This window comes from Chinchilla lanigera, unplaced genomic scaffold (assembly GCF_000276665.1).
Source record: "Chinchilla lanigera isolate Chin_1 unplaced genomic scaffold, ChiLan1.0 scaffold00019, whole genome shotgun sequence".
Classification (NCBI taxonomy): domain Eukaryota; kingdom Metazoa; phylum Chordata; class Mammalia; order Rodentia; family Chinchillidae; genus Chinchilla; species Chinchilla lanigera.
Genome location: NW_004955420.1, coordinates 25,413,019 through 25,423,704, shown reverse-complemented (window position 1 = coordinate 25,423,704; position 10,686 = coordinate 25,413,019).

The following is a 10,686-nucleotide window of genomic DNA, read 5'->3' as shown; positions in this document are numbered from 1 at the left end:
CGGCGCCCCCCAGCGGCCACCTGGTGTGCGCCCCTGTCCCTGCCCTGCCCTTCCCCCACGCTGGGTCACAGCCTGACCTCCGCCAGTGACAGGAGGCTTTCCTCGTGCTGTCATCCCTGAGAGGGACAGGAAGCCCAACCCAAGCCCCCTGGTGAGCACCCAGCATCTCCAGCCAGCGCCCCCACCTCCCTGCCAGCCTGGCTGCAAAATGGGGCTCTGCCCCAGGCACTGAAAGGAAACAGATGAGCTCTTTTAAATAATGACTTGGAAGACTGCGTCCTTTTAAGCAGTATTCCCACCCGGCTGGCTAGTGATGCGATTGCTTCAGATCCGCTTGCTCAGGAAAAGTGGCCTAGGGGAAGTGTCCCGCCAAAGAGTGAGGGTGACCACCAGGCCACTGTGCGAAGGGGTCACTTTGGACATTGGGTTTCGGAGGGTGCTGGTGGCTTGGTGATGGGTCGTACCTTTAAAGAGCAGTGTTGGGAAGCCCTACCAGGAGCACAAAGCCCTAGAAAAATTCCAACCTAATTAAAGACAAGGTGAATCAAGCCGGGGTACCCTGACATATGTCAAGGGCTCTGATCTTGGGAGAGACACTGGAATAGCCATTCTGTGCTCCAACCTCTGGAAAGATGGCAGAGGAACCTTGGAAATGCTGGGTGCCCTGGGGCGAGGGGTGGCTGGCTGCTCCAAACCTGAGCCCCCCGATTGGGGGCGCTTGCCACTGCTCAGGCTGGCCAGTTTGGGCCTTGCCTGCCTGCTCTCTGGAGACTGATGGGGCCCCCAAGGGCACTGAGCTGCCCAGGGCACTGTCACCACACACACATCTCGGCAGGCCCTAGGCCCTAGGCACCCGCCCTGCTGGAAGCTGTGGACCCTTAGGAGGGTAGGAGGGAGTGGAAGAGGCCCATGGTCTCTGGAACACAGTCCACAAGCGCAGGGCTGTGATCCGGCCCTTGTGGGTTTCAGAAGGAGGCTTGGGGGAAATGTTCAGGGAGCCCAGGGGAGGCCCTGGGGACCGGAGTTGCTAGAGGTCACCGGGGAGACTTGGAGGGGACCATAAGCCCATTGGCAGAAAAAGAAACTGCCGCCGAGAGAGGAGGGACAGGCTACCAAGGTCACACAACAAGCACACACAGACAGGGTTATACTGTCAGGGGAGGTCAGCTCAGAGGACGGCGTTCTGAGGGGTTTCGGCCAGGGTTAAGGACAAGATGATGTCAGTGGTTAAAGTCTCCATTGAAGAACTGAGGAGATACCCTGGGGCAAGGGCCGCCCCCAAGGCCCCGCCTGATGTCCTCTACAGCCTGTGGCCTCCATCTCTCTGGGGTACCTGTCCTGGAAACAGCTCACAGAAGCCACAGGGGAGGCCAAGGGGACCAGCAGGATGCGGCCGGTGAGCAGCAGTGGGCTCAGGAAGGCGAGGCAGGCCCTGCTGGTGGAGTTCAGGTGGGCCCTCTGCTTCTTGATCCAGGGCGCGAAGTGGGAGAGTGGTCCCGCTGGCCACAGCCAAAGCTCCAGCTCAGCACCGCCACCTGAACCCAGGTCCTACTCACCTGGCAGGCCAGGATGCTGCTGGGGATGTCCTGCAGAGGAGGGATAGGGAGGTCTCAGGGGGCGCAAGAGGACTCCCCCAAGGACAGACTCCACCTTGAATCTGCTCTGGACACAAAAGCTCTCATCCCTTCCCTGCAAACCTCTAAGTGCAGCCATTGACCTTCTTTCCCACCGCCCTGCTTAGAGAGTGAGCTTTGGGAAACACAAACCACCTCCTTTCTCTTCCGGCAAAAATAAGCGTATGTATCAGAATAATATTTATGGTGCCACACATCAAAATGTAATAGCTGTTTTTGCTGGTAATGGTGGGTTTCTTATGATTTTTGAAGCTTTATGTTCATCTGTAATGCTGGAAATTTTTATGAGTCAGAAAAGCAACTCAGTAGATTTATCTACCTGACATACTACAAACCAAGATTCATAGGACAAAATCTAATCAAGAGTCCACAAGACACTGAAGGCAAAAAATCATAAGGATATTCTTAAGAACACAAAAGAAGACCTGCGTAGTATACAGATACACTGCTGTCCACAGAGGAGATGATATCGGTAACAAAATTTCAGCTCAGAACTGGGCTTCCTACTGAATGGAAGACAAATACTCTCACCAACCTGCTTGCTGGATGTGATAGCTGGAAGCAGGAGATTTCGAAAATGATCATTTTAAATGGATGAATGAGCTGTCGAGAAAGCAGACTCCTCTGAGCCCAAACTAAATGAGGGCTGCACCCCAGAGGGGCGAAGAAGCTGGTGCTGTGTGTCAAGGCCCTTGGCCACACCCAGAGAGACTGAGCTTCCAATGCAGCCTTGTACTTAGGTTCCAGGGACACTTAGGTGCTCCAGGCACAGCCCAGAGCCTGCCTGAGGCGGCCCTGCAGGACAGGGCACCTCCAAGGAAGGGCACACCCTGTGAGGACAATGAGATATGGCCCTGGGTGAATGTTTAGCCTGGGTTCCCACTGTCTGGGGGATTCAAGCGCCTCAGCCATGGATAGAGGTCACTTAAGGTGCTGGCCGTGTACCCTGGCACCTGGCAGCAGGTGCCTACCTTTCAAGCCACCTTTCAGGGCATCCCCAAGATCACACTGGAAAGACCACACGAGCACAAAGAATCTGAGGCCCAACAAGTCCACACACCCCCGAGAAACCAGAGTCAGAGGCTCTGAGCCTGGGGACAGGGGACCTGCCCCGTGGACCTTCCTGTGTGGAAGGCACTGCTTCTCAGGGCTGCTGGAGGTGGGGGGTTGTGTTGTTCTTTATTCTCCATGCCTATTTTATAAATAGCATTTTGTCTGTCTTCAGTATAGAGTAAAACAATTTAAAATGATAACAGGGTTCTTCCTTAAACGAATCTCTAGCAATCAAGCACTTGCAGTTGAAATTAGAGTCCTTTTTTTTTTTTTTTTTTTCAGAAGCTTGATAATTTGATTCTAGAGTAATGTTGAAGATCAGCAGCCCATGAATTAGGTCAGTTTTGAGAAAGAGGAGAAAATTGGAAGACTCAGGCTGGGGCAGGTTCAGCAAGCAGATAGATATATTTAAACACATAATTACAGAAACAGGGTAGACTGGCACAGAAGCAGAGAAACAGACCAAAGGGTGAGGGGGACGCCCCCAAGCTGATGGTGCCCACGGCCGGGGGGGCGGGGACTGCGTGGGCTACAAAAGCATCAAGTCCCCAGAGAAGGAAAACTGATGGTAGAGAAACTGGCTCACCAGATGAAGTTGAATCCGACCATAAAATAATCCAAAGGAAGTAAACCTCTAGATGGGAAATGTAAAAAAGTTCATTAAAAGCATATGGGGCCATGGCTTTATGCCCTCACATAAAGCATTTTTTAAAAATGAGGTTCAAAGCTGGACGTAGTGGCACACACAGGTAATCCTCAGAAGGCTGAGGCAGGATTGCTGCGAGTTTGAGGCCAGCCTGAGCTATACCATGAGACCCCATCTCCCTGTTCAAATCTTACAAGCCTGAAAAGGAAAAATACGTCGCGCTTAACTACACCAAAATGAAGGCTGCGCGTTCAGTGAGGGGAGATGATGACGAGGTGAGACGTCCCCTGAGAGGTGATGAAGGAAGGGACTGCTGGACATGACAGCGGAGGAGGAGACCCCAGGGCCAGGAGCTACATCTGCCCCGGGGTGAGGCAGGGCCGCATCAGAAGAGTGGCAGGAAGTGCACTGTGACCGAATTGACTCTTTCAGGTCAAGACTTTTACTGGGGCAGGGTGTTTAATAACCAAAGTAACTGAACACTGTGAATTCTGATCAGGATGATGTTTGGGTGAGGAAGGAAGATTTGACACAGGGCCTCTGGGGCAGAGATTGCAAAGAATGAAACTATTCAGCCAAAGAAACTGAAATTCCTGCATAAGCAAATCTAGATGGAAATATTTAGCACAGTATCACGTATGCAAATGAATACATAGCACACTATGTATTGTTCAAAGATAGAGACATCTTTAAAGATGTACAGGAAATCGTTTGAGTGGATAGATGCTCTTTTCTGTGTGGTACTGGGGATCGAACCCAGAGCCTCCCACATCCTAGGTGAGTGCTCTACCACTGAGCCACATTCCCAATCCTTTTTCAGAAATTTTATTTTGGGACAGGCGCTAAATTGCCCAGGCTGGCCTCCTGCCTCAGCCTTCTGAGTAGCTGGGATTGCAGCGTATACCACCACACCCAGCCATAGATCCCTTTTAGGAGAAGGGAACACGAAAGATGCAGACAAAATATCAGGCCAGTGCTAATCAAATCAGGAACTGCAGTGTGAAGGTCTGTGCCTAAACAAATGATTGAGGAGACCCTGGAGGCCCAGCAACTACAGAGCACTCAGAAAGAGAACAGGAGAGTGACATCGGTGGACATGGAGGTTTTCTTACTGCAGTGAAATAAAACCAGAACTCAGTGACAAAATACGACCCACCCCAGCCATGGAATCTAAAACTCAATTTTCGCAAATGTTAAGTAAAAATCAGATTTAAAATCTATAATTAGAATGTAGAAACATAAGAACACCGCATATTATAAAGCCCATGGGATATAGATCTAGACTGCACAAAGTGTAGTTCTGGTCTAAAATACTTTTAGCATCGAACAAGAAAGGATGAAAATAAATTATTCAATATTATCAACAATTATGTATCACTGCACGTTCAGTTCTAGACACTTGAGAAAGAATTACAAAAGACAAAGGGAAATCAGAAAAAGCATGGAGCTGGAAATGAAATCAATGTTCTTAAAAAAAACAAAGTAGACAAGCACCTTGTAAGTTTTATAGAGAGAAAGAGAGAGAGAAAATATATAAATACTTTGTGGTTTGAGTTGAATAAAGACCAGAACCACAGTCAAGCAAAATATATTTTCTCAGAATCTCAAGACTGTTTACAATTTCCTCGTTGTGAATTTAAACTCTGGATGAAATGAATAATTTCTAAGAAAATGCAAATCACTTAGACTAACTTCAACAGTGAGAGAAAGCCTGACTAGCCCAATAACTATGTGCAAAACAACTTAAAATATTGCCCAAGAACGGCAACTCAAAGGAAAACACAGCTTTGTGGTTTCGTAGGCAGCTTCTATCCAGTGTTTAAGGAGGAGATAATTTATGTTATTTCAAATGTTCCAGAACATGGACAGATATTTTTCTCATGATGCACAGTTATTCTTGACACTACAACTTGACAAAGGGAGTGATTTCCTCTACACTCCTTAAATCTGGTGGGATAAAAGTCCATGCGGCTGGTGCTCCGAGGTACTGTGTGTTCCAGAGACCACCCAATACCTTGTCTGGGCTGGACTGACATTATCCCAGGACGCAGCACCGTCAGTGAGCCTGTGGGTTTTCTAGGGTGTTGGGATACTTGGATGACCTGTGGGGTACAGTCCTTAAATTTAGTTAAAGGTAGAAACCTACACTACCACTTTGCTGAGACCCCCCAGCCTACTTTCCACAGTGTCCTAACAGAGCAGTTAGGTGTGTATCACGTTTCTCTGCACAGTTTGCCTAATACTGTACTTTTTAATGGCACCTATTCTTACATAAGCCTTTATTCCAGGAGGCATTTATTTTTTCATTTATAAAAAAATAATATTTTCACATAAAGGACTGGGTTATATAACCTAGAAGACTTCTTTTTTTATATTCAGGATAGTAAAGGCTTTAAAGCATAATTAATTAATTAAAGAATGTTTTAAAAAAAAAGATAATGCATCTAAACCCTACAGATGAATGAAGCTGAAGCTGGGCATGACCAAGAGGGATGACCCGGAGGGCAGAAGGAAGGGACATGCGGAATCTTCAGCACTTTGAGCTTCAAGTGGCCTCGAGAGCTGGGGAGCATTCGTTCCTGGAGGACTGCACCCCAGTGCAGCAGAGACACACCCTCCCTTCGCAGGTGACATGCCCAGCTAGCTCCATCCATGCTCACTAGGGCACTGCAGCAAAGGTCAGTAGCAAACAAACGCAGCAGAGCAGCGCTTGATTCCAGGATGTTTGGGGCAGTGGGACTCAAAACAGGGAAAAAGTAAGAATCAGGGCCGCCAGGGAAATCTCGGCTCGTGGCAGCCCGTTTGCAAGAGGAGCTGGTAAGCCCAGGAGAGTCTGCTGAAGACTCCAGACACAATGAATGTTCAGTGAGGTGAGTTACGGGTGTTTCCAACATGACAGCAAGCCCCAGGGTGTGGAGTGGGTGCAGGAAGGTGGCAATAGACATGGACTGACTCTTGGTGTGAGCTAAGTTTTAAATGTGTGTGTAGAAAATGGAATGTGTTAGTATTATTATGTATTAGTTAGCTTTTTGTTACCACAGTGAAATACCTGACACAGCCTACTCCTGAGGAACAAGAGGTTTCTTTAGCTCACAGAGGTTTCTTTAGCTCTTTAGTTTTGGAGGTGCAAGAGCACGGCGCCCGCATCAGCACAACTTGATGAGGGCCTCAAGGCAGATGGCAGAGCACAGTGGTGAGAGCAAAGGGGCACATCTGGAGCCAGGAAGCAGAGACAGAGTAGGGCCAGCACACTCTGCTTACAACAGACCTCTTTGCAAGAACTGAAGGGGTTGCCTGAGAATTGCCTTCCAAGAATGCACTCTCAGGAACCTCAACCTCTCCCAGGCTTCACCTTCTACAGTGTTTGCTGCCGCCAAGGTACCAGCCTGTGCCCCAAGTACACAGTTCAGTCACATTCAAACCACAGCAGGTGACCAGTAGCAGCATGAAACTTACAAGTGTAACTTCTATATCACTAAAGGAGATAAGTGGATTGAAGGGAAAAACTCAACTCCAAATGCAAGGTAGGAAGAACAAAAAAATAATCTTGGTAACTGAATTAAAGGAGAATCTCTGAGAAGTGTTGGAGGGAAAAGAAAAAACACTGGCTTTATGCTGTTTACAAGAGACACAGCTAAATTAAATACACAATGTCTCCTAAAGACATCAATTGTTTTGGAGGATCAGCTCTGGACATTGCAATTAGACAAGAAAAAGAAAAAAGAGACATATGCTTTGAAAGGAGGGGTCAAATTCATCATCATTTGTAGATGCTTTGTCTCTGGGCCTACAAAACTGGTGAGAATCACCTAGGTTCAGGAAGGTTGCTTATTACGAAGTAGACACACAAAAAAATCTATAATACAAGTGGAAATCACAACAAAACAAAAGCACAGAGCTCACAATAAGGACATAACATGTGTTACTTAGGAGTAAACTTAAGAAGCTGCAGTAATGGCATGGAAAAATCTGCCAACTCCTGCTTTAGAGGTACAGAAAAGGGGTAAAATAGAGTTGGGTTTCCCTAAATTGATCTTTTAGTTTACACCAAAAACTTAAAGTGATTTTCCTTCTGACCATATTAGTTAAGATTGTTTGATCAGAATGAACAGTCAAGTAAATTCCTTAAAAGAAGAATGGAGAACTCGCCTTACCACAAACAAGAATTATAAACTACAATAGTTCAACAAGATAGACAGTGGCCTACAGGTGAGATGGTAAGGGCGGAAATAGACCGAAGTAAGATTAAGTAAGATAAGGGAGCATTTCTAATTCATCGTCAAAAGTTAATGTTCAATATGAGATGTTTACATAACTAGCTACCCACGTAGCTACCCAAATAAAACTGGATTCTCTTTCTCAACCTTCAGTAAATCAAAGTCAAAATATTTTAAAAAGAAATAGAACACGATGAGTAGATAGTTTTATAATTTGAGGGTGTGAAAAGTATCTCTAAGCATCAAAAAGCCCTAAAATCATCACTGGAAATAATGACAAAGAGGCACACATAAGAATTTTATATAATTCTATGGGGAGGAATCCAAAACATGTAAATGATGAGCAAATAGGATAAAACATTGTAAAGCATTTTACAAAGGTCAAAACTCTTAGTGCCCAAAGGTTTTTGTAGCTATTTTGAAATAATTTGACACTTGCAGAAAAGGCACAAGTATAATAATTTCACCCAGATTCATTGTGTCAGCGCGTTAGCGTGTTTGCTTTGTATTTTTCTTCATATTAAATATACATACACACATGCATTTAAATGTTTATAAGCCATTTGCAATGAAGTCATAAAAACAGACTGCCCCTTTGCCACTCATTACACAGAGTAGCTATGCAGTTTTTATCCTCCACTAGAAGCAGCAGTGTCTGACGGACAGGTGCAAGTGAGACACAGGAAAGCTTAGTTGGGACACTGAGCCAAGAGGGAGCCTCCTCCCTGGAGTCCCTTTACCCTTTGAAATGTATTTAAAAGGCCAGTATTTTGCCCAATCCTGGGTAAAAGCTCGGGCAGAACCAGAACTTTTTGCACACTATGACTGCACTCATATTGTAGCAGAAAATGCCCCCTGCCCCCACCGCAAGTATACTTCAGTTTCTGTTAGTTGCCCAGGTAACCTACAATTTACTTCAGTTCCTGTTACAGTTCCTGTTACTTCTGTTTCCCAGAAACAGTTGGTCACTATGATGCACGCTGTACGAACCAATCCCCAACTGATAAACCATTCTGCCTCTGTACTTCCGCTTTGCAACAACCCCCTAAAACCTCCCTCCGTGAGCCTTCTGGGCCTGACATTTTTTTTTTTTTTTTTTTGTACGAGGAATCGAACTCAGGAACTTGCAATTGCCAGACAAGGCACTGTGCTGCTGAGCTATATCTCCGGCCCTGGGCCTGACATTTTTTTTTGAGGTCAGTTTGGAGACGTTAAATAAATCTGCATCCAAATCTTGGGTGACATTTCAGCATTTCAGTTTGCTGCTGCAACATAAACATCTCAGTTTAAAAGTCAGAATATGCATTCCACATGACATTCACAAAGCTAGACTTGTGAAGTAAAGCTCCCCACAGCCCTTGGAGTTTCGCCAGCAGGCAGCCTAGGCAGGGGGCTGGTGAGGACCCATCCCACCAGCCTGGCCTTCTGAGCTGCACGGGTTGCAGCACCAGGAGGATCTGTCTCAGCTCTCCAAGTCCACATGGGTGCCCCTGGTCTGGTGGGGATGACAGCTGATGATTCCCCAGCCCCAGGGACATACCACACTCATTGAGGGTCTAGTTGAACTCCCCCTGGCTGAGCTGTGGACAGCCACCCCACTGTCCCTTAGCAGGCTAACAATGAGATCACAGGAGAAATTCTCTCCAAGAAATCTTCCTCACAGAATTACTTCCTATACCACCCTCTCATTTACACACTGCATGGGACATCAGTTAAGTTCTCTGAATTTTGCTACAGAGTGTATTTTGATCCCTTGATTGAAATTTCCCATTTAGTAGCCTATTACATGAACAATTTACAAAATTGATCCATTTCCTGAAATTAAAACAAAAATAAGATAAAAATTTTAGCCTACCAAAACAATAAAAGTTAAAAGAGGGCTACAGTGTAGCTCAGTGGAAAAAAAATAAAGTTAAAATAAAGATAATGCTTAATGCCAATGCTGACTTTGGAAAATGGCACTCATCTACCACTGGAGCAGGGGAAATGGATTAAACCTTTGGAGAGGCTGATGTGTTGATATCTATTAAAACTTATACACAACTGATCTTGCAATTACACTTCCAAAACATTCTAGAGAAATACTTGAACAAATGTGAAAAAAGACATGAACAAAGACATTTGCTCTGAGTCAGGTGTGGTGATATACCCTTGTCATCCCAACACTGGGAGGTTGAGGCAGGAGGCTCTCAAGTTTGAGCACACACTGGGCAATTTAGTGAGAACCTGTGTCAAAATAAAAAAAGGGTGGGAGATGCAACTCAGTGTGTAGGCCCTGGGTTTAATCACCAGTACTGCAGAGAGAGAGAGAGAGAGGAAGGGAGAGAGGGAGAAAGAGAAAGGAAGGAAAGAAGGAAGGAAGGAAGGAAGGAAGGAAGGAAGGAAGGAAGGAAGGAAGGAAGAAAAGAAAGAAGATTTTTGCTATGGCATTGTAAAAGAAAATACTGAAAAGAGCTCAAATGTCTACCAATTAGAGGATGGTTAAATAGCTTGCGATACAGATGTACGAAAGAATTATTATTCAGTAGTCAAGGATAATGAAATTTATTTAAATCTAAAAATGGAAAGGAATCCAAGATACAGTTTAAGAGAAAATTTAAAAGTTGCAAAATAAAACTGTCTAACAGACTTTTGTTAAAATCTAACCGAAAAGCCAAGCATGGCTTTATAATCCTAGCACTCAGGAGGCTGAGACAGGAGAATGAAAAGTTCAAAGCCAGCCCAGGCTACAAAGCAAGTTCAAGGCCAGTCTGGAGAGCATAGTGAGACCTTGCCTTAAAAAAAATCAAAACCAGAGGAAAAAACCCCAAAATTTATTTAACTTTTTTGTGTATCAAGAGAAGTATCAGAGACATAAAATAAACATTTTAAAGAAGAATTTTCTAGGTATTTTTATTATGGGAAAGTCTCATTTTCTAATTTCTGCATTTATGTATTATTTTTAAACAAAATGAGTATATTTCCTTCCAAATTACAAAACATATTTTAAAAAAAAGTAGTGATGCAGTACAAGATTTCAGAGATGAATTAAAAGTTTAAATCAAGGGTGATTTCATGACCATATGTGCTTTAAACACAACACTAGAAAGAATAAATTTTTCTGCTCAAGAAGACATAAAAAGAAAACCAAATCAAG